Raw genomic sequence first — 21,341 nt, 5'->3', positions numbered from 1 at the left:
CAATAGTCTATTGCCGGTTTTTATTAAATTGGAATGCATAGTAGCGAAGTTGAAATAATCACTTCCGCACTTCATAGAGTAACTTGAACCTGTATACGACCGGATGCAATGCTTTCTAAAGCTTGTACAAAGTCATGTTTACCTTTATATAAAACAGTGTCGAAGTTAACTCGTTATTTTTGACAATTTATTTTATGAGAAGTAGGACATGCCGCGGCATCAGCGAAGTGTCGTCACTCATTATGTAGACTTGCTGTTAGTTACCATAGACAGAGACTGATATTTGTTTACAGAGTAATATATATTTTTATTATTAACGAATTGTTGAAATTATTTACTGTACTTATTTATTAATTAAAAAAACTATAGTTTTTTTAATAATTATCTTGAAATCGTGTTTATTCAGCTACGCATGTATATATACAGCATGTTTGAGTTTGACCACAAATATTCAGTTTAGAAACCTGACCACCGCTACCGGAAGCGTTATAATCTCTAATGATGATCAAATTCGGACTGTTATTTAGTTTACCCATATTGCGACACGTGTTTCGCCTCTGAATGAAACAAGATCAGGCAAGGAATAGAGCTGGGATATAACTTAGAAGCCTGGTGTTGACTGTTAGTCGCAGTTTTTTTTTTTTTTGTATGTGATAATGGAATGGTGCATCCGCCTGCGCTAACGGTTTACGCTGGCGGGGCACCAGTGGAGGGTGATAATATGAGCATGAGGTCAGGTAGCCCAGCGTGACAAATTCACCAGGAATTTAACACGATGGTTTCCAGGCGACATGGTACATTGCTAGTAATGGGTTCATTAGTCCACATTACTAACAATCCCATTTCCCCCTGTTAGTCGCAGTTTGGTCGCCGCAGTTAGGTATGCTAGGAAGGACCTAAGGAAAGTGAGGGCAGAAGTAAGCGCCACAGAGTTTGCACTGTCTGTGTCAAAGTTGACTTCTACCGTGATCCCGTGACCCTGGCTCTAGATGTGAACACAGAAGAAGTTGTTTTTAGCCGGTATGAGTCCAGCAATACCTGCCTGCCTCTCACGGGACGGGCGGGCCTCCATGGTTATCATTTCGGCTTACACTTAGATTGTAAAATGAACTTCATGGCGAGGCTTTCTCGAGAAATAGCATGGGGTTTTCAAGAAGGACTTTTAAGGTTTCTTAAGAGTCGGTAACGCGCACGGGACACACTTGTTGTTTCAGGCGTGGATAGACTAGGCTTCCGATGGTCGCTTCGCGGTCGGGTTCGATTTCTCGCACGGCACATACATTTGTATTCATGAGTATGATTGTATCGGTCTGGCTGTTTTCTATGTATAATATGTATGTATTTAGGAAAAAAAAATATCTATGTATCAGTTTTCTAGTACTCATAACACAAGCCTTAGCTAGCTTAACTTGGGTCTAGACGGCGCTGTCTGAATTGTCCTGAGATTATTATTATAATCGTACTATAAAGTCAGGTAGATTCGTATGTAATAAAGATGTACCACTATGTAATATTCTCTTATCCGTGATACAATCAACTTACATACCGGGAAATCCTAAGAACACTTTTATTACAAATAATTGTAGCTATACTAAATAATAACAATCATTTAGACATATAAATACAGTGCGCACAGCACGTGGTCGTGTTTCGTTAACTCGTGAAACAGAGCGCGGCGGCCCCGTTGCATAACGTCACTTACCTTGAGCATCAGTAGGTACCTGTTGACTTCTTGAAGACTATTATTTATATATTAATACGTGATGCAAAAACTTTGTACCCCTTTTAATAACAATTACCTCGACTGAGGAGTATGAAATTTCGCACACCTATAGTTACTGGAGCGGGAACACAACTACTATTTTAATAAAAACCAAATACTAGTAAAAATGTGTATTCTTCCCAAAAGGACTCACAGCGAAGGAAAGTAACAAAACAATTAGTTAGTCAAAAGTGATATATAAAAAATAGATATCAAAAATGTAAAGTTTATAAAAAAAATGGTAGACAAGCCGCCAGTAACATCCCACCCTCCTGTGGATACACATTTTTACTGTTATTATGATTTTTAATTAAAATAGTACTTGTGTTCCCGCTCCAGTAACACCTATAGTTAGCTGACCCGCGTAACTTCATCAGTATAACACTTACTTGACCTTCAGCGTCAGTAGGTACCTGTTGACTTCTTGAAGACTATTATCTATATATAAATACGTGAAGCAAAAACTTTGTACCCCTTTTAATAACAATTGCCTGGACTGAGGAGTATGAAATTTCGCACACCCATAGTGTGCTGACCGGCGCAACGTTATCTGCATCACACTTACTTGACCTTTATAATTATGTTTCGCCCAATTTACATAATATATTTTATGTGATTCTGATATATAAGCTATATTACTGTGAAGTCTCATCTAAATACGCTTAGTAGTTTTTTCGATAAAGAGTAACAATCATGCATCCATACTCACAAATTTTCGCGTTTATATCTAATATTAAGAAGAATGTAGATTGATACTATTCGCTTGTTTCGAACTATTATAAAATTGTTGGCCGCGGCTGGCCTTTACAGCTTCACCGAACTATAGGGGCCGAGGGCAGATGGCATTCCAAACCCGCGGAAGGACTTATGGAGCGGCTGAAGACCAATTCCTGCCTGACGGATACGAATTTAGTCTGAGGACACCGCTAGGGATTCGAAACTTGGCCTTGATTTATGTGTCATGTATGCCCTTGAATGCAATCATAATATTGTAGGTATTTGAATCATAAAGCGACTCTGACTCATTGTTATATTTATTTCTTTAATTATAAACTTATAATTGCGCTCTTAGAAATGTTTTTTTTGTTCAATAATAATAATAACTCTTTATTTATACTAATAAACAAAGAATTATAATATTACATAAAAAGTGTTTTATAAAAGTGACCTTATCGCTAAAAGCAATCTCTTATAGACAACCTAGTATTGATTGAGAGTGTTAACATAGAGAGAGAAGGTAGGAGGCGCACACTAGGCGCTATATTTATTGTACACTTATAGATAAGCATTGTAAAGGCATAAATAAACATACTTACATATATTTTGGTATTATTGCATTTATAATTTTTTAATAATCAAAATATTGTAGGATCCTCAATTAATACTAATAGAGAGAAAGAAGTTAGTTCTGGTGTAATATTATATTATCTGTGGGAAGAGCCTTCGAAACGATACAAAGCTTTCCTACATGACTGCTTCAATCGGAAAGACGTCTTCTCTGTGTATCATAATTTACAACTACCGTTGACTCATCTCATACGTACCGTAAAGTACAATGTAATGAAATCAAAGTAACAATATAGCGATGTACTGAATAGCATTAAAGTCGACACTGAAGAATTGAACCCTATTTCAGGAATCATTTAAAGAACGTTGAAAGAGAAATAAAAGTATGATGTACTGTACCGAGCATAAATAACTAGTGTCACACTCACCACACAAGTGATTATAAACTCTACGATCTACGAGATAAAGCTATAAATTATATATAATATATTGATGAAGTAACAAGAAATCGATTGGTTGACGTCATCAGCCGGCGTTAACAGATGGCGCTAGTGGGTGCATGCGCATGCGTCATTCGTTAGTGATTTATTGTTTTGGATTTTGTTGACCTTTTGTAGTATGAACTTCGCCATTTATTTAAGACTAGCTGTACACGCGAATTCGTTCGCGTGGAATTGTACTTTAAATTCCTAAAATAAAAGATTTTTCTAAAATAAAAGTAACCTGCCGATAAAAGTCCGTCAAAATCGGTCCAGCCATTTCAGAGATTAGCCGGAACAAACAGACAGACAGACAAACAGACAGACCAAAATGGTAAAAAATGATATTTTAGTGTATGTACCGTATTTACATTCATATGCATGTTGTAAAAAACGGTTATTTCAGTGTTACAAACAGACATTCCGATTTTATTTACTATATATGTATAGGATGTGCCTACTTAGTGTATATTCAATTATTTTAACGTACATAGTGTGTTTACTGTTTACGTAGGTATAATAGTCCCAGTAGGCGGAGAGACCATACTGCGTTTAGCATATTATGGTAAGTCATATAAATGATTAAAACGTAGATTAATTACCAAGGTTAAAAATATTCACAAAATATTTTAGAGATGGGTATATATGGATGGAAACGTATAGGTATGTATTTACAAAGAGATGTACCTATAACACAAGCTTAACTTGGGACTAGACGACACTGTCTTCATAGTCCTGTATGTACATGTACATACTTAATATATATAGTCAACATCCAAACCAATAAAACAATCACACCTATGAATACAAATGTTTGCACCGTGCCAAGAATCGAACCCGCCACCATTGGAAGTAAGACGGTGTGCTAAACCACTAGGCCATCGAGGCCGTCAATTTAGAACCGTCATAGTTAATTCACCTGGTATTGAATACGCTACAACCAGGTTCTGACTTCATACTCATTCTATAATCCTCCTCTGGTGCCCCGCCAGAGTATACAGTTAGCGCAGGCGGGTGCATCATTTCATTAACATTGATTATATCTATACAAATAAATAAAACTGAAGCGTCTGTTCGTAATTTAAAATTAATAGCTTTTTACTAAATGCATATATGAAAGTTCATACATCAAAAAAAAATTGAAAAAAAAAACATCTGTCTGCCTCTTTATTTTTGCTGATCTCTGAAACGGCGCGACCAATTTTGACGCGACTTTTACTCGCAGATAGCTACTATTATAATGAATATTTTAGGTGTTACTTTTATTTAGCAAATTATTAATTTTATAAAAAAAGGGTGTAAATTCCACACAGACGAAAACACAGTTTCTAAAAATTTTATTATTTTATTTATTCAATTTTATTTTTTATATAGATATAAAAAGGGGTTAAATTTCACACGGACGATTTCGCATATATCAGCTCCACAAAAAATATATTCCATTACATTACTATATCCTACTATTTTAATATTAGCTAAATAAAGATAAAAATCTATATATCTATAGTCTATCTATCTATCTATCTACATGTATATTCTATTACAAGCTAAATGAAGTTGAACAAGGTCTCCTGCTTCCAATTAAGCCTTTCAATATGCCCATAATATAAACTAGACTTGTTGTCAATCAAACAGCAATAATATGTACCAATGTGAACCAATAATATGTACCAGTTTTTTATATCAAAATCAAATACAGCCTGTCATATACGTTTTCATAATATCTATTTACAGAATGCAGTTTGCGATCAAGGGTATCCAGGCTTGCAAACGAAGTCAGATGCCCCAGTTAGTTTACTGATGGTTACGGTTATGCCGCCGATCTGATGTATGGAAATGTTTACGAAATACTGATTTCATACGCTTTCCACATACTGTATCGGGGGAAATTATAATTATAAATAATTTCTAGAACTAATGTAAATTAAAAAAAGAATACATTTATTTATTTAGCAGTGGACCTGTCGTGGAAATTCAACCATAATTAATATGGATTATATACTATATTTCTATACCTGTGTCAAGTACATGATAATGTTTAATAAATTTTAACAACTTAATTTACTATTATGCATAATTAAAAAAAATTAAAACAATGTAATTGCATACATTAGAATTCTGCACACCTATATAAGGTATAAGTGTGCGAAATTTCATACTACTCCGTTAGTGAAATTTTCGTCAAAAGGGCGTACCCCTTATGTTTTCGCTTCTTGCCCAATCATTACCATCTACCCACTGTTTTGTGTTGACTGGAAGAGACCTCTCCTAGGGATAAGTCCACCTTCGCTCACATTATCTCTAAATGATTTTATTGCTGTATTATCTGAAAAATAGAATAAAAAAAAAACAATATATACCCATATTTGTGTATACGTAGAACTAGGTGTCAATTCTAGGTTTGTATATTACATTTAGTAGGTAATCTCTATTACTATGCATACTTTATATTGTTTATTAATAAAGTTTGGTTTGGTTTCAGGGTAATAATGGCCAATTTCAAGAAATTCTAGTATTTATTTTATATTTAATTAACATGTATAAACTCAACTAAATAGATGAGTAAACAAACGCCTGACAATTGCAAAATAGCAAGACGCCAAAATATTGCTACAATATAAATTTAGGCGTTAAAGTATTAATTGACGAGACGGTTGTCTTATACAAATATAATATATTTATGTAAACTTAAATAATATTTCAATTTGGAAATTAGCTCAGGTTATTTACCTGAGCAAAACATTTCACGTTATATCTTTAACATTCCATTCAGATATACTCTGATAGTTACTGAAGAGTATATGTAGGTTAGCGTATGTTAGGTATTATAAATACTAACTTCTAGAGTATTATTTAATACTAGCTGTGCACAGCTATCTTCACCCGCGGGAAATTTATATCAAAATCTGAATGGTTAAAGGATATTATCTATTCAGAAATTTTGCGTGAAAGGATAACAAACATCCATCCATCCACACTGACAATCTTAAATATTTTTAAATTTAGCAAGTTTGGATATAATTATCAATAGGATGTTTTTTCGTATGGATAGATAGAATGGTGCACCCGCCTGCGCTAACGGGACTCCAGTGGAGGTATGGTGAACATGAAGTTAGGTCAGTTAGCCCATATTGGCAATTAGCAACTTACCACGATGGTTTCCAGGGGGAACCGTCTCAAGGTGAACTTGAGACGGTACATTGTTAGCAATGGGGTTATTATTAGTCCACATTACTAACAATCCCCTTTTCATGCATCCATTATTTTTTATTTTAATAATAAAGTACATAAATAAATATGATGGGATGGGATGTATGGAATAAATATATGGACGAAAAAAAATAGATGGAGTGTGTATTTTTAGTATTATAAAATAATAACCCCATTGCTAATACACACTCTATCCATCTTTTACTCGTCCATACAAAAGATTATTTAGATACGTAATGAGACGTACCTACGAGCAAAACAATATTTTTACCGGGAAAGTGACCTGTCATACAAAACAATAAAGATGTAACCCTGTCAACTGTCAGATTTGACAGAGTACTTAGTTCTCTTTGCATGTTTAGTGAAAATGATGTTGGAAATAGAACCTTATGTCAATGGCCAAAAGGTGCAATATATATCTTCTCGACAACTTGTGATGTACGCACGACAGGTACGGCGGTCGAAAGGTTGTGAGAAAGGTGGTATCTTATGTAATGGAATGTCTAGTGGTGCAAAATGAAACATGTAGCGATAAATATCATAGTTTTTTAAATTATATAATTATTGGTATTCTGATATAAACTCACACACTTTTTAAAGTGAATTGGGCTGACTGAAAATCAACTCTTTAAAGGTGCAGTTTACTGCGGGTGTGTGCCAGCTTCTGTTTTCTAATATGCCTGTATTTTTTACTCTTTTGTGTAATCATACTTCGTAATATAAAAACAATATGTTAATAACAATTAACAAAGCTATTGACGAAAATTACATGATACAGAATGGTAACTATTGCATGATAACAGCATAAACATAAGTACTTATAATTTATAATAATTAGGTCAAAACTTCTTACAGAACTATAAAATCGTATAGCTATTAAAAATGCGGTAGATTAAAAAAAAAGTACATAATGACTATTCAAAAGTGCTTAAATGTAAGTTTAATTAAGAATCAAGTATTTTCTATTCTATTCTATTATCGAAAGTGTCACATCCCGCCATTCTCCTCCATTTTGTACCACACAACAATTTTAGAAGCCGCATAGTATCATGTTCAGTTAGGACAAGTTATAAAAATGAGATTTCTCTTTTTAGTAATGCGTGACATAATTATTATATGTCTTTTGTAATTCCGTACAATATTAATCAAATTATTATATTATTATGATGATACAGTATTACGAGTGACAACACCTTCATTACTATATAATTATAGCAATTATTTTATGTACGTAGAATGGCAAACTAGTTGACGGCTCATCTGAGTCTAATTTTATAGGTACATATATAAAATTCTTGAGTCACAATGTGAGTTACCATACTCCTCGGAAACTGCTTAACCGATTTTATGAAATTTTATACGCATATTCGGTAGGTCCGAGAATCGTCTACTATATTTCATACCCTAAGTGATAAGGGTTGTCCATTCTTAACATACCTATTTTTTAATATTTTTATAATGTGTATCTTTTATAATTTTCTCCCTTCTATCACCAACCCCTATTTTTTAATAGTGATTTTAATTTATATGACAAAACAACGTTTGCGGGGTCAGCTAGTTGCATATATATATATATGTATATACATACATACTGTTGCCTATACATATATATGAGCAGTAAGCCTGTGGACATCACGTTATCATGTGACATCCGTGATACTAAACATCGGTGGTATAGCATATTTACGTTCTCGGTAATCTAGAGGTTTACCACACAGCATCTATTTCTCACACATTGCAAACATTTGTATGAGTATGATTGTTTATCTTGAGTGATTTTCAAGATCAAGTCATCAAGATCAACAACGTGTCTCGGGCGTTGTCGCGTATGTCGGATATGTTACCACGGTATAACAGCCTGAACAACAGGTAGTGGTGCCCTCTGACTAAAGTCGTATACATCAGGCAGGAGTTGGTGTTCAACTCCATAAGACCTTCCGCCGATTTGAAGTGCCATCTGCACTCGGCCCCTAAGATGAAGCTGAAAAGACTGCGGCTAACAGCATTAGAACAGTTCGTAAAAAAATTAGGTATATTTTGAATGTATTTACAAAACAATGTAGAGTATTTAAGTATTTCTATCACTTAACACAAGCTCCGTTTAGCCTGGGACTAGATGGCGCTGATTGTGTGAACTGTCGTGATTTATTATTGTTTCGGAGGAATATGCATTACATTTTGTCAACTGCATTAAACGTATTGGGATCACAGTGCGCCGGCGCCGATCCTAAATAGAACAGAACCATGGTCTACTGTAGCAAACTAACAAAGACGGCGAAAGTAGTTTTCACTTAAAGCAATCTAATTATATTTAAAGTTTTTATTAGCAGCTAAAATGAAAACAATGCTATTTAGAGTGGAAACGGTGTTTGTGCTGATCTCCAACGAATTATCTTTCCATTAGATAGCTTGCATGCTCTTAATATGAACTCATCACACATTCATTATCAAGCGGCGAAAATTTGTTATCACTACTTAGCTATATACGAGTAACACCAATTTGAATATGATTTAAATTATAATTTTCTTTTTATTTGAAACATCGCTACACAATTGTTTATGTTAACCTAAATGGTTTTTTTTATTGGGGGCCATTTTAGAGCCATTTTTTTATGGATGATAATGGAATGGTGCACCCACCTGCGCTAACGGTTTACGCTGGTGGGGTTCCAGTGGAGGATGATAAGATGAGCATGAGGTCAGGTCAATTAGCCCATTGTGACAAATTCATCAGGAATTTATCACGATGGTTTCCAGAGGGAACCGCGTGGAGGTCAACCTGACATGGTACATTGCTAGTAATGGGGTCAGTCCACGTTATTAACAATCCCCTTCCCAACGGTTTAGGGCCATTGTCAGGTGTTAAGACCTGCGACACTGCGACCTGCATAGATCTATTGTGCTCGCGCTTTTTCAAAGTGACCTAGACCGTGAGGGACAAGAATTGAAGAATAATCTTAGGAGCGATGGTTTTATCTCTTCAGGATATAGTGAGGAAAACGGGAGGAAAGGAGGAAGAGGAGAAATTTCCAATTATACTTTTTATAAATAGATTTTTTTAAATATCCAAGTACAACATAAACACCTACCTAATAATAGACAAACGAATGGAAAAAAACAAAGAACAGCAAAATAACTGTGTTTTAACTGATTATAATATATGCATTGAGGTCATAACTAAACACATATTTAATCAATAAATAACAGGTTTATTGAGTTTCATAACTTACCTATATGTACAATAAAAGGGTGACCATAGACGGTCATACAGTTGAATAAATTGTTATAGAAGTACATACATTGCCTCTTTTCCTGTAATTTTATTCAAACACTTTCACTACTGTACCCCTAAATGAGGTAATCAGAAACATTATTCATATACCAAACTTTGACGGCCTCGGTGGTCTAACGGTTTAGCACACCGCCTTACATCCGACGGTCGCGAGTTCGATTCCTCGGATGGCACAAAGATTTGTATTCATGAGTATAGTTGTTTGTATCGATATGGGTGTTTTGTATGTATAATATATTTGTGTATTTACGAAAAAAATATATCTATGAATTTGTATCAGTTATCTTGTACCTATAACACAAGCTTTAGATAGTTTATCTTGGGTCTAGAGGACGCTGTATGAATTGTCCTGAAAAAAGAAACAATCACCGTCTCTGGGTTAAATCTTATTTATTTTATCTTTATTTCCATTCACTGAAATATCAATTAGAAATGTAAATAGACACGTAAAAATTTTAGTGTATTTAGCATTTTTAGTAGTCTTATAATTTAACGGAATTAGTGCTAGTTGGTACTTTATATTCACACACTTTAAGTTATAAATATAAATAAATAGCTAAATTATTTAAAAGAGCAACACGCAAGTTTCTTGCTATTTCTTCTTATGATGAGACAGCTTTCCGAATGAGGGGTAGATTGAAAAAAAATGTGATTACTATTCAGAAGTGCTTCAATGTAAGTATATTTGAATATATGATTTCTATTCTCCTTGGGTCTACTAAATAGTAAATCAACAAATCATGTTGTTCTCATTTAAAATTGAATTCTTTTACCATTTCATCAAAATAGAGTTTGCAATAATTAATTAGTATAAAAATCGAAATGTATAATAAACTAACTATGCAAATAAGAGAATTACCACCAAAACAATTCAAAACTGAAATAAAATCTTTTTTTGAAAAACACTCTTTGTATAATATTACCGAGTATTTAGACCTAAATATAATTATGTCGTAATTATGACTACGAAACATATTATGTTATTAGTTATATTGTGTACGCATTGAATTAATGTAATTTTATTTATTAATGTTATTGTAATTGGATTGAATTAAATATATATGAATTACTGTATGTTATGACTTGTCATATATGTAAAGAAGTTTCTTACATTGGTTAATAAACGAAATATGAAATAATTACATATTAGAAAAGTGCGATTATTGGATCGTGTGTGGTTGTCCTAAGTAATAAGTATAACCACAAGTACAATTGTAATACTGTAGTACAACAATATGCCTCTATCAACAATACTAACTGCTTATTACGAATTATATACGACTCTGTGCCCATATCTTTAAAGTTGTCACTTGACAAATGTTAATGCAAGTAAAATGTTGTTATTCAACATGTTTAAAGACATGTTCAACATCTACAGATGTCAATTATGCAAGAATTACGCATCTAGGGAATGTAGACTTTCTTTTCCATGTCGTAATTTCTTATAAATACATTTAGTACGCGATTAATATTAATTCATTGGGTGATCATGGTAAATTATATAATTAATTCGGCAAATTTATTTCACAAAAACATATTGCCGAGATTTACAGACTGGACAGACGATCAATGGGAGTATCAAGATTCATTCAAATGTTTTTTCAAACTTATTCTATTACTTTTGGTCGCAATTGACCTTTACAGCTTCACTGTAGGATAAGGGACGAGTGCAGACGGCACTACAAACGCGCTGAAGGAGTTATGGAGCGGCTGAAGGCCAACTCCTGAGATACAGATGAACCATGAGTATTTTAATCATATAAAAAAAGTTAACACATACACCCTTTGATGTTGATGCCCCGTATAAGATTAGTAGATCACTTTGCTCTACTGTCAATTATATCCGTAGTGTTTTTACACTTTGGGTTGCTTTATAATACGGATCCGTAACTTTTTTGAAAATATTCTATCGCTTCTATCAGAGATAATAGATAGTTGGTTTCAAAATTATAAAAAAAGAAATTTACTGGTAGTTATTTTCTAAATAACATTTTAATAATTACAGTTCAAAACTATTTTTTGAGTTGTTGTCGAAATCTCTGTCTGAATACATCTTATGCGACCTTAATTACATTATTCAGAGGCATTTTGTTAAATTTGTGATTCAAATAAAAACAATTTGTGATTTAAAAAAAAACTATAAATGTATAAATATTATATATAAATAAATGCATAATAAAAACAAATCTAGTAGATTAATTAACATTCTACAATTATTATTTATTGTTCTTCATTATTGTCCGTTCCTCGACATTTAACTATCTCTCTATCTACAAATTACTGTTACTATCCCCAAGATTAGAAAAATAAAGTTTTAAGATCTTTACTTTTTTATTGTTTACTGTGTTTCTGGCAATAAGGAAGGCGTCTTGCTGATTGTTTTTAACTGAATCTGCTTCCTTAATGTCACTTGAAAAAATTGTATCTATTCAAAATTTAATTGTCGTAAACATTTCTATTTTATAGTATTAAGATCTGAAACGTAATTACTAATTTTATCTGAAATTAAATTATTATTTTCTAATTTGAGATTACAATAGGAAATTGATTTCCTATTGTAATCTAGTAAATAACAATGTACCCAACACATCTGTAGAGCAATTTATGTTTAAACATTCAATAGGGAATAACAATTTTAATTCCGTTCAAGTTTTTTCTTGAAGAAAGTAGGTACTATTAAGAACTTTATATGACCCTGACCAGTTCTGTTCTCTACAGTTAAACAGAACTGTTCAGCATCATACAAGTCATCAGGGTCATATAAATTTATCAATTGCACTTCAAGAAAAAAACTTTCATTCACTAATTACGTTACATACAAGACAAATTATCTACATATAAAATGCTTCCTCAAATAACGCCTTACAAAGTGATTAATGGTTTGAAAGTATTAGCTATTTACTGCTTTAACGGATTCCTTTGCAGTTTTTCTATCCTTTCTCCACATAGGCTTGTTAATAACTGCCTCTCGCTCTTCTAGTCCCGTTGCGAAGTGCTCAAGATATAGTTTTTATTATAAGCTGATTGCAGTAACATTGATTATAATCGGATATCTTGTAAAGCGATAACGGTTTATTATTTTTGAATAGCATCTTTCCCATGTTAAGTTCACACGATTGAAATAATGGAAAATCTTAACCAGATGTGAAGTGGGTGACAACTTAATTACACCCGAATACTGACCACAAAAAGACCTTGATCATCGTACGCTGCTAGTAAAGTTACATAAAGAATAGAGGTTAAAAACCACACGAAGTTTTTATTAGGCAACCTAAATAATAATAATATTTCAGGACAATTCACACAGCGCCATCTAGTCCCAAGCTAAGCAGATACTTTAACTTAAACATATAGGATATAAATTTCATGCGGATGAAACCGCGGGCACAGCTAGTATATAAATAAAACAGTATCCATGCAGCCAATTTATCCCAGGGTTTAATAGACTCGTTTTACATAAGGTTATAAGCCTCAATCAATATTGTACACCCGGTGGCTATAAACGTCGTACTCATGGTAACTTCATGGCGCTTGAATCCACGACCTGGTATAGTAGTAAATAATGTTACATGCTAGATGTAAACTACCTCCTTATACAAAATAATAGCTATTAATGACGTAACAGTTGCCTTGCATCGGCAACGAGGAAGATGGATGTATATCAATCACATTCATTTCTCAGTCATTCCCATACACTTAGGACTTTTGTATGAGCGATATTTGTAGAATATATGTATTTAACGGCCTCGGTGATGGTCGCGGGTTCGATTCCTCGCACGATACACACAATTGTATTCATGAGTATGATTGTTTGTATCGGTCTGGGTGTTTTATTATTATTAAGTATGTATTTATAAAAATTAAATAATTTGTCCATTAATATTTATGTATAAACGAACGACGGGTTTACCACTTACCTTCAAATGAAGAAGCCAACTTTTGTAATCCGAATTTAATAGTAAATTATATAAAATTATTAATATTAATTATAAACATAGACAATTCACACAGCGCCAACTAGTCCCAAGCTAAGCAGAGCTTGTGTTATGGTACTAGACAACTGATAAATATACTTATATATATATATTTTTTTTAAATACAAAATAATATATATATTCAAGAAAGAGGACTACTGGCCGAAAGGTGTGGTATATCGGCGCTACCGTGGCAGATTGCCGTCTTCAGTGCCGTGATCACACAGACAATATCAATGTATTAGTTTTTAAATATTATATTATATGTATGTTAGTCTATAAGGTATTTATAATATGGGTAATAAATAATATGGGCCTAGTTCTCTGAAATAAATGAATAAATAAAATATTACGTCGACCCCAAATAAATGGGATAAGAAAGAAGCAGATCATGACATAAATAATATACATAAAATCCACAGACACCCCGACCGATACAAACAATCACTCATGAATACAAATGTTTGTATAATAGGTACAAATAAATATTTTTTTAAGTAATTATAACGTAACAAATATGAAGTTTAGATGTAAGTAACTAATTAACAGTTCATAAGGCATAGTTAATAACAACTTGAACTAGATAATCGCGTAATATGTAGTTCTGGTCCGCACCGAGCTAATTTCCAAATAAAGTATTGAATTCTTTGAATTTTATTAGTATCAACACGTATTAGTAAGTATATACAGTATTATATACAGTTACCAGTAATTACGTTTTTTTTAAGATAATAGAATAGAAAAGGAAATATTATAACACACATCGCAACACAACAGTGATGGTAACATCAGGTCATCATCATCATCTGTGATCATCACAGCAGCATATAAATGATTAGCTGTGGCCGCGGTTTCATCCGCAATGTATACCCTATGTGATAGCTAAATTAACAGCTTTTCACTAAATGCATATGAAAGTATATAATATACATACTCGCTGACCCGCGGAACTTCGTCTGCATCACTTATATGGCATTTATCATGATTATATTTAACAATTCTCTTTTACAATTGCCTTTTTACAAAAATTGAATATAAATTTATTTAACAGTCTAAAATAGTTATATAATAAATTTCAAGCTTCTAGTTTTAAAAATGACGATTATTATACAAAATTATACAAAAGCTATGTCCTTTTTCAGGGTCTAGATTGTGTACTTAATTTCAATTAAATCGGTTCAGTAGTTTTGGCGTGAAAACGCGACAGACTGACATTCAGATAGAGTTACTTTCGCATTTATAATATTAAGAAAAGTAAAGAATATGATATAAGGAATTGAAAAAAAAATCTCTTCTGCACTTCCTACTTGTGCATCTTATATGTAATGTAATATTATCTTATCTATGATCTTATCGAATACCATAAACAAAGCCAATATAACTAACTGGTAAGACTCAGCAGTTTGTCACCGCCGTCCGTTGGCGAGCGACGTATCTTTGTCGGCCATTTTTGATCTTCGCGTTCGGAAAGACGTAAAAACATTTAATATTTTATTTATAAACATTCATTGTTTCGCGTTTTTCTTTGATAAATAATAAATAAATATTTATAGTGATTGTGTTGTGTTGAAATACTGGCCTGTTATTGAGAGGAATAATGCAATTGTAATATTTGTTTTCGGTAAGTAATTTTTTCCTACCCACTTATAAAACGATATTATTTTGTTAACACAAAAATTGCTGAATATAAATAATATCTCTTAACGACTAACCTATATATATAAATAGATATATATATACAAAATTCTTGTCACAATGTTTGTCCGGGACAGTGTTCCAGAGTAATATACAAAACTTACAAAGTTATGATCACCCGAGACAAGCCACTAGTTTATCATTACATAGTATAAAACAAAGTCGCTGTTGCTGTCTGTCCGTCCCTGTGTACGCTTAAATCTTTAAAACTACGCAACGGTTTAGAAGCGGTTCTTTTAATAGATAGAGTGATTAAAGAAGAAGGTTTATATATATAACTAGCTATTGCCCGCGGCTTCGCTCGCGTTAATTTATCCCCTTAGTTGTGGAATTTATCAAAATCCTTTCATAGGGAATGCCTACGTCATAGTAGCTTTATGCATGCAAAGTCTCAGCCCGATCGGTTTAAAATTGACAAAGTTTCATACAAACTTTCTTAACTATTTTATCCCCTTGGGGGTATAATTAATCAAAAACCTTTCTTAGCGGATGCCTACGTCATAACATCTACCTGCATGCAAAATTTCAGCCCGATCTGTCCAGTGGTTTGGGCTGTGCGTTGATAGATCACTATGTCAGTCATCTTTGAGTTATATATATTTAGATACATGCACATCCTTGCAAAGCCGGGGCGAGCCAGTATACATATAAACGGGAACAACAAATTACCGTACGTTTCATACTTTTTTATGACTGTCGGTTAAAATAATTATAAATAATTAGTTAAAGTATAAATTCAATGACCAAAACCATGAGTTTATTTTGTAATTTCAAATGCATTGTAAACGTTATGGACTGTCTAAAAATCGCATTTATTGTTTTAAAAACAAAAACTAGATAATGGCATGTTGTTAGTTGAATTTTGAAAAAAAACTACAATTACTCGTAGAAAATAATGATTCAGTTTGTAAACATGTTTCAGTAATAACATGTTGTTATTATTGTTCAGTTTATTGTTAATTGTGTGTAATGAGTATATTGAATAGCATATATTTGTATATTTACCCTGAATATACATCTGTTGACAGAAGATAAATAGTGCATGAGTAAAACGGTAAGAAAATAGCTATACTACTTTGAAATAATCATTAGCTTTATTTTCTCCCCCAGTGAACTAGCTGTTGAACCTATCTTATATATCTGTGGTATCTTAGTTGTTGGTTTCATAACTAAATATTTGTATGAACATTCATCAAAATCCGTTCAGTAGTTTTTGCGTGAAAGAGTAACAAACATCCTTCCATACTCACAAACTTTCGCTTATGTAATATTAGGAAGATTTGCATTGCTCTAACTGTTTTGCTAGTCCCAACTCTAAAACAAAGCAGAAATAGTCCTATTCATGTAGGTCTGTTACAGACTCTTATGAGATATGTCAAATCTACCGGCAGTTCTACGTGATTTCGAGCTAAGAACTGACAAGAAACTTGGCTCTTATTCTTTTCAAATGGTTTTCTACATGTTTACAAAATACAGATTCATTTTTAAATTCAAATTAGGGAGAATATAGGGGCGGGGGAGGAGATTATTAGTAGTAATATAATATAATAATAATATAATATAATAACACAGATAATATAATATTACATAGTAATAAGGACAGCTTGACCCAAATATTCAAAATTTAAAAAATAGACCTTGCTATTTACAAAATTGAGTGGATATTTCAAAATTAGTATTTTTTTAATTAATCACGTATTACATTGGGTGTGAGATATATAGTGTAAAGTGTTATTCGTTTTATATTTGACCTATTGTGCAAGTGTCCCCACAAATTGGACTACATTGTACACAAAGCAAAACGGCGGAACCACGTTGTTAGCTCTAGTCACAATGAAAGAGGCTAAAAACCACAATTTTTGTGGTTGCATCACTAGTGAAATGAGTATGGATTGCGTATTCATTTCACTATTGTTTGTAAACGTTTTAGTAGTTACTTAAATATTAAGTACAAAAGGCAGTTTTAAAATTCTTTGTTTGTTTACGCTTCTTTCGTCATGAAAAGTGGATTATATGAGTAGACTAGGTTTGTTCTCTGTGTGTTGTTTACACACTAGGTCACATTTTGAACGGAGCGCGTATATTCTTAAAGACTCGATCTTGACCGTTCGGAAATTTTTTGAGTGGTAAACTACGGAGAGCTGAAAGACGACCTTCGATGAAATTTCAAGTCGTTTCGGAGGTGTATCGTTTCAAAGAGTGCAAATCTGACCTCTAAAATCGCTCTGCGCTTCGCTCATTAAACAGCATTTAGGAGTTAGAATGGCAGCTTTTTATAATTCTGAATATTATATTTTTTTATTTAACAAATCTGAGGGTACCATTTGATGGTAAATGGAAACGTCATGTATGAACAGCACAACCGACATCAATTCATTATCCTTGATATCGCTATCCATATCTCTAACCTTATCTCTAACCCTAGCCCTATCCTTAGGGATAGCCCTATCCATGGGGCAGCCCTATCCCTAAAGGCTATTCAAAATTGCTTTTAACGAAGTTTTTTGTATGTTATCTGAACTTGAAGATTATTTCTATTCTATTTTTTCAACCTTCATGTTCCCAATGCTTGGTATAAAATAGCAATTTACATACGTACGATCGTTAATTGTAGCTATCCGTTATTTGTTCCGTAATTGTGTTTATGTAACACATTAGTTACCCTTTGAATGCTAATCAGCTGAGATCTGTTTCCTTTAACGAGTGCTCTATGATATAATTTGTTGGTAATAACAATAATAACAACTTCCATGCTATAATTTATATGCAAACCACGAAAACGCAAAGAAAAACTAATGCATTTTATAGTCTAAAACTATTAAATAACTATTTATTTTGGAGCCCTGGAGACATCAGGTCCATGGAGATAGGAACCCAAAAAGTTTTTGACGGATATTAGAGCATGGCTTATCGAGGTTACTAGTAACCCGAGAGCTGATACTACTACCTACTTCGCCCAAAAGATAAAGAGGGTTTTGGGTATATATGGCTTGTGTGCTGAATAATAATTATAATTAAAGAAAGTTATAATAAAATAGACAAATGAAGATGTAAAAAAAAAACTTTTATTACTTTTTTACTCTTTATTCAATTTTGGAAAAATATGTACCAGTAAATTGAAAAACTAAAAAGAAATAAAATTTCTAAGATCAAAGATACAAATAATGTATCAAAGAACATATAATAATAATAATAATAATATTTCTAGAAAAATATACAAAACGCCATCTAGTCCCAAGCTAAGCAGAGCACTAGATGACTGATACAAATACATTTTTTTTTGTAAATATATTACACATATCCTTTTTTTTTATTTATAAAACTTTATTGCACAAATCTAGAAAGGACATTAATAAAATTACAGTTATATTATTTACATATAAATCACATAGACTGACATAAACAATTTATACTCATGAATACAAATGTTTGCACCATGCGAGGAATCGAACCTGCGACCATCGTACGTAAGGCGATGTGCTAAACCGCTAGACTACCGATGCCCTGAGTATATATATATAATTACCAATATAGATAATATAAACCCGTCCTAAGTTTTAAACTATATTCAGATCATTAGCGTCTATAACAGCATGTAGTACAGCCTTGAGCAGCACTCTAGCGGAACGTTAAGGCTCAGTACACATTACACATGTTGTATTATACTGTGTAACATACTGTACTATGTACAGGGTTGCCAACCGTATAATGATTATTTATTACTACAATGGTAGCAAACAACCATACGGTCCATCTTATAGTAAACAGTTACTCTAGCCTAATGTTGAATGAAAAGGAAATTTTCGTCTTCTGGACATTTTCATTTTTGTACGAGATGTTTACCTGAGAATATAGATTAAAATACAACTTACGAGTTGCATTATATTGTGTAACATACTATACTTTGTACAGGGATACCAACCGTATAATATATGATTCTCATAAAGGTATAGAATTTTTAGTCTTCTCTACTAGGACAGTTTTATATTTGTACGAGATGTTTACCTGAGAATATCCGTTAAACTACGCTGACTTATCAGTTGTATAAAGAGTAAAATATTACACAAGGATGTCAAGTGTACCTACGAGCACCATGCCGGAGACGCGATGTCGTGTTACCATTCTACCGTGACTCTGACGACGTCAGCCCGTCCTGTAAATGATCTAGGGCAGGCCCCATCTTGTTGTTAGGTCGACATATTTCGCCCTACGAGCCGGCCCCATTTCGTTGTTAGGGCGACCTATTTCGCCCTACTCAATTGTGGAAGTGTTTGGGTACACTCGCGGCCTACGGAGCTTTTTAGATGAACTCGTACATGTGCTCAGTCTATGCTTTTTAGTATTACTGTAATATTAGTAAAGTTTAATATTGGCAACCCTAATCCCAGTAAACATTACATAAATATATGTTTTATTCTAATATATAACATACTATTCTTTCTATGTAATCTACGTCAAGCGCTTTGAACTCGCAATATTGAATCCTATTATGCGTGACAACATTACACGTATGTGTCAAGTGATCCTATTGTCAATACATAGACAGGCAGACAGACATACTTTCGCATTTATTATATTACGGACATATATTAATAAGAATAATACAGGACAGAGAGGAAGGTGATTGTCATTGTACCATGTCAGGTTCCCCCTGGAAACGATCTGATAAATTCATGGTACCATTATCACGATGGACTAACTGACCGACCTCATGTTCATGTTATCATACTCCACTGGTGCCCCGCCAGCGTCCCACACCGTTAGCGCAGGCGGGTGCATTACACTCTCATCCGTGAAAAAAATCCCAGGTCTATTCATGCAGCACCCTCTAGTCCCAAGCTAAGCATAGCCTGTGTTATGGGTACTATACAACTGATAGACATTTTTTTTTGTAAATAAATACACCCAAACCAATACAAACAACTTTAATATGAATACAAATGTTTGTACCGTATGGGGAACCCAACTGGATAATATCGGAATCATCATCGGAGCACCGAGGCCGTTGCATAGTGCTAGCTGTATTACTGCCATTGTAAAATATACTTAAAATAAAATTACAAATACAGATAATGCTTAACTGTCGCAAATAACCGAAAAAAATAAACGTCAGAACTGCCTTTTCTAGTTCTGACAAAAAAAACAGAATACCGATGATTTTCTATTATGTGGTAAATTGCAACATTGGTCATTTTGTATGCGGCGAGCGTTACACAGCTAAAATGTAGGCCATCGGTAGATAATCGAGTACCGATGCAAGTAGCCAACAACGGGACCCGGCAACCAGTTTCCAATGATTGGTTGGTATTAGTACATCTGAGCAAACTGTGCAGTTCAAACATGTATGTCAATACATGTTCAACACCATTAGCATGCTTCAAATTAAGTTTATTTATAATAATATAAGACCGATATAATATAAGACTCAGAAATTCAATGAGTTTCTTGCCAGTTCTTCTCAACGTTCATAATCAGCTCAAAAATTCTACATGTATAAATTACTTTTGATTTGATTTGAATATACTTAAGTTACACCTTCCCTCTAAAAACAGAGACACACGACTAAAACAGACAAAGTCACGAGTAACAGCCTGTATTATACGTATGTTGCTCGTTATTATTTATTTGTAACTAGCTACTCG

The 21,341-nt window shown here is 33.2% G+C and overlaps 1 protein-coding gene across 3 annotated transcripts in view; it reads left to right on the top strand.

Moving 5' to 3' along the window:
- The window catches only part of LOC131847434 (uncharacterized), a 104,663-nt gene that overhangs the window by 12,993 nt on the left and 70,329 nt on the right, over positions 1-21,341 (top strand). Inside the window, exon 1 of one of the 3 annotated variants that reach the window (XM_059197022.1) lies at positions 15,474-15,625. The exons of the other annotated variants lie outside the window; for them this stretch is intronic. The gene's annotated coding sequence lies outside the window, so the exon portion shown is untranslated. Of the gene's footprint in view, positions 1-15,473; positions 15,626-21,341 lie in introns of those variants that run through there. 3 annotated transcript variants of the gene reach the window in all.

The sequence above is a fragment of the Achroia grisella genome, unplaced genomic scaffold (genome assembly GCF_030625045.1).
Source record: "Achroia grisella isolate CSIRO2021 unplaced genomic scaffold, CSIRO_AGI_Agris_v1 utg534, whole genome shotgun sequence".
NCBI classification, from domain to species: Eukaryota; Metazoa; Arthropoda; class Insecta; order Lepidoptera; family Pyralidae; genus Achroia; species Achroia grisella.
The sequence above is the reverse complement of the archived record's forward strand: the minus strand, read 5'-3'. Positions and strand labels throughout refer to the sequence as shown.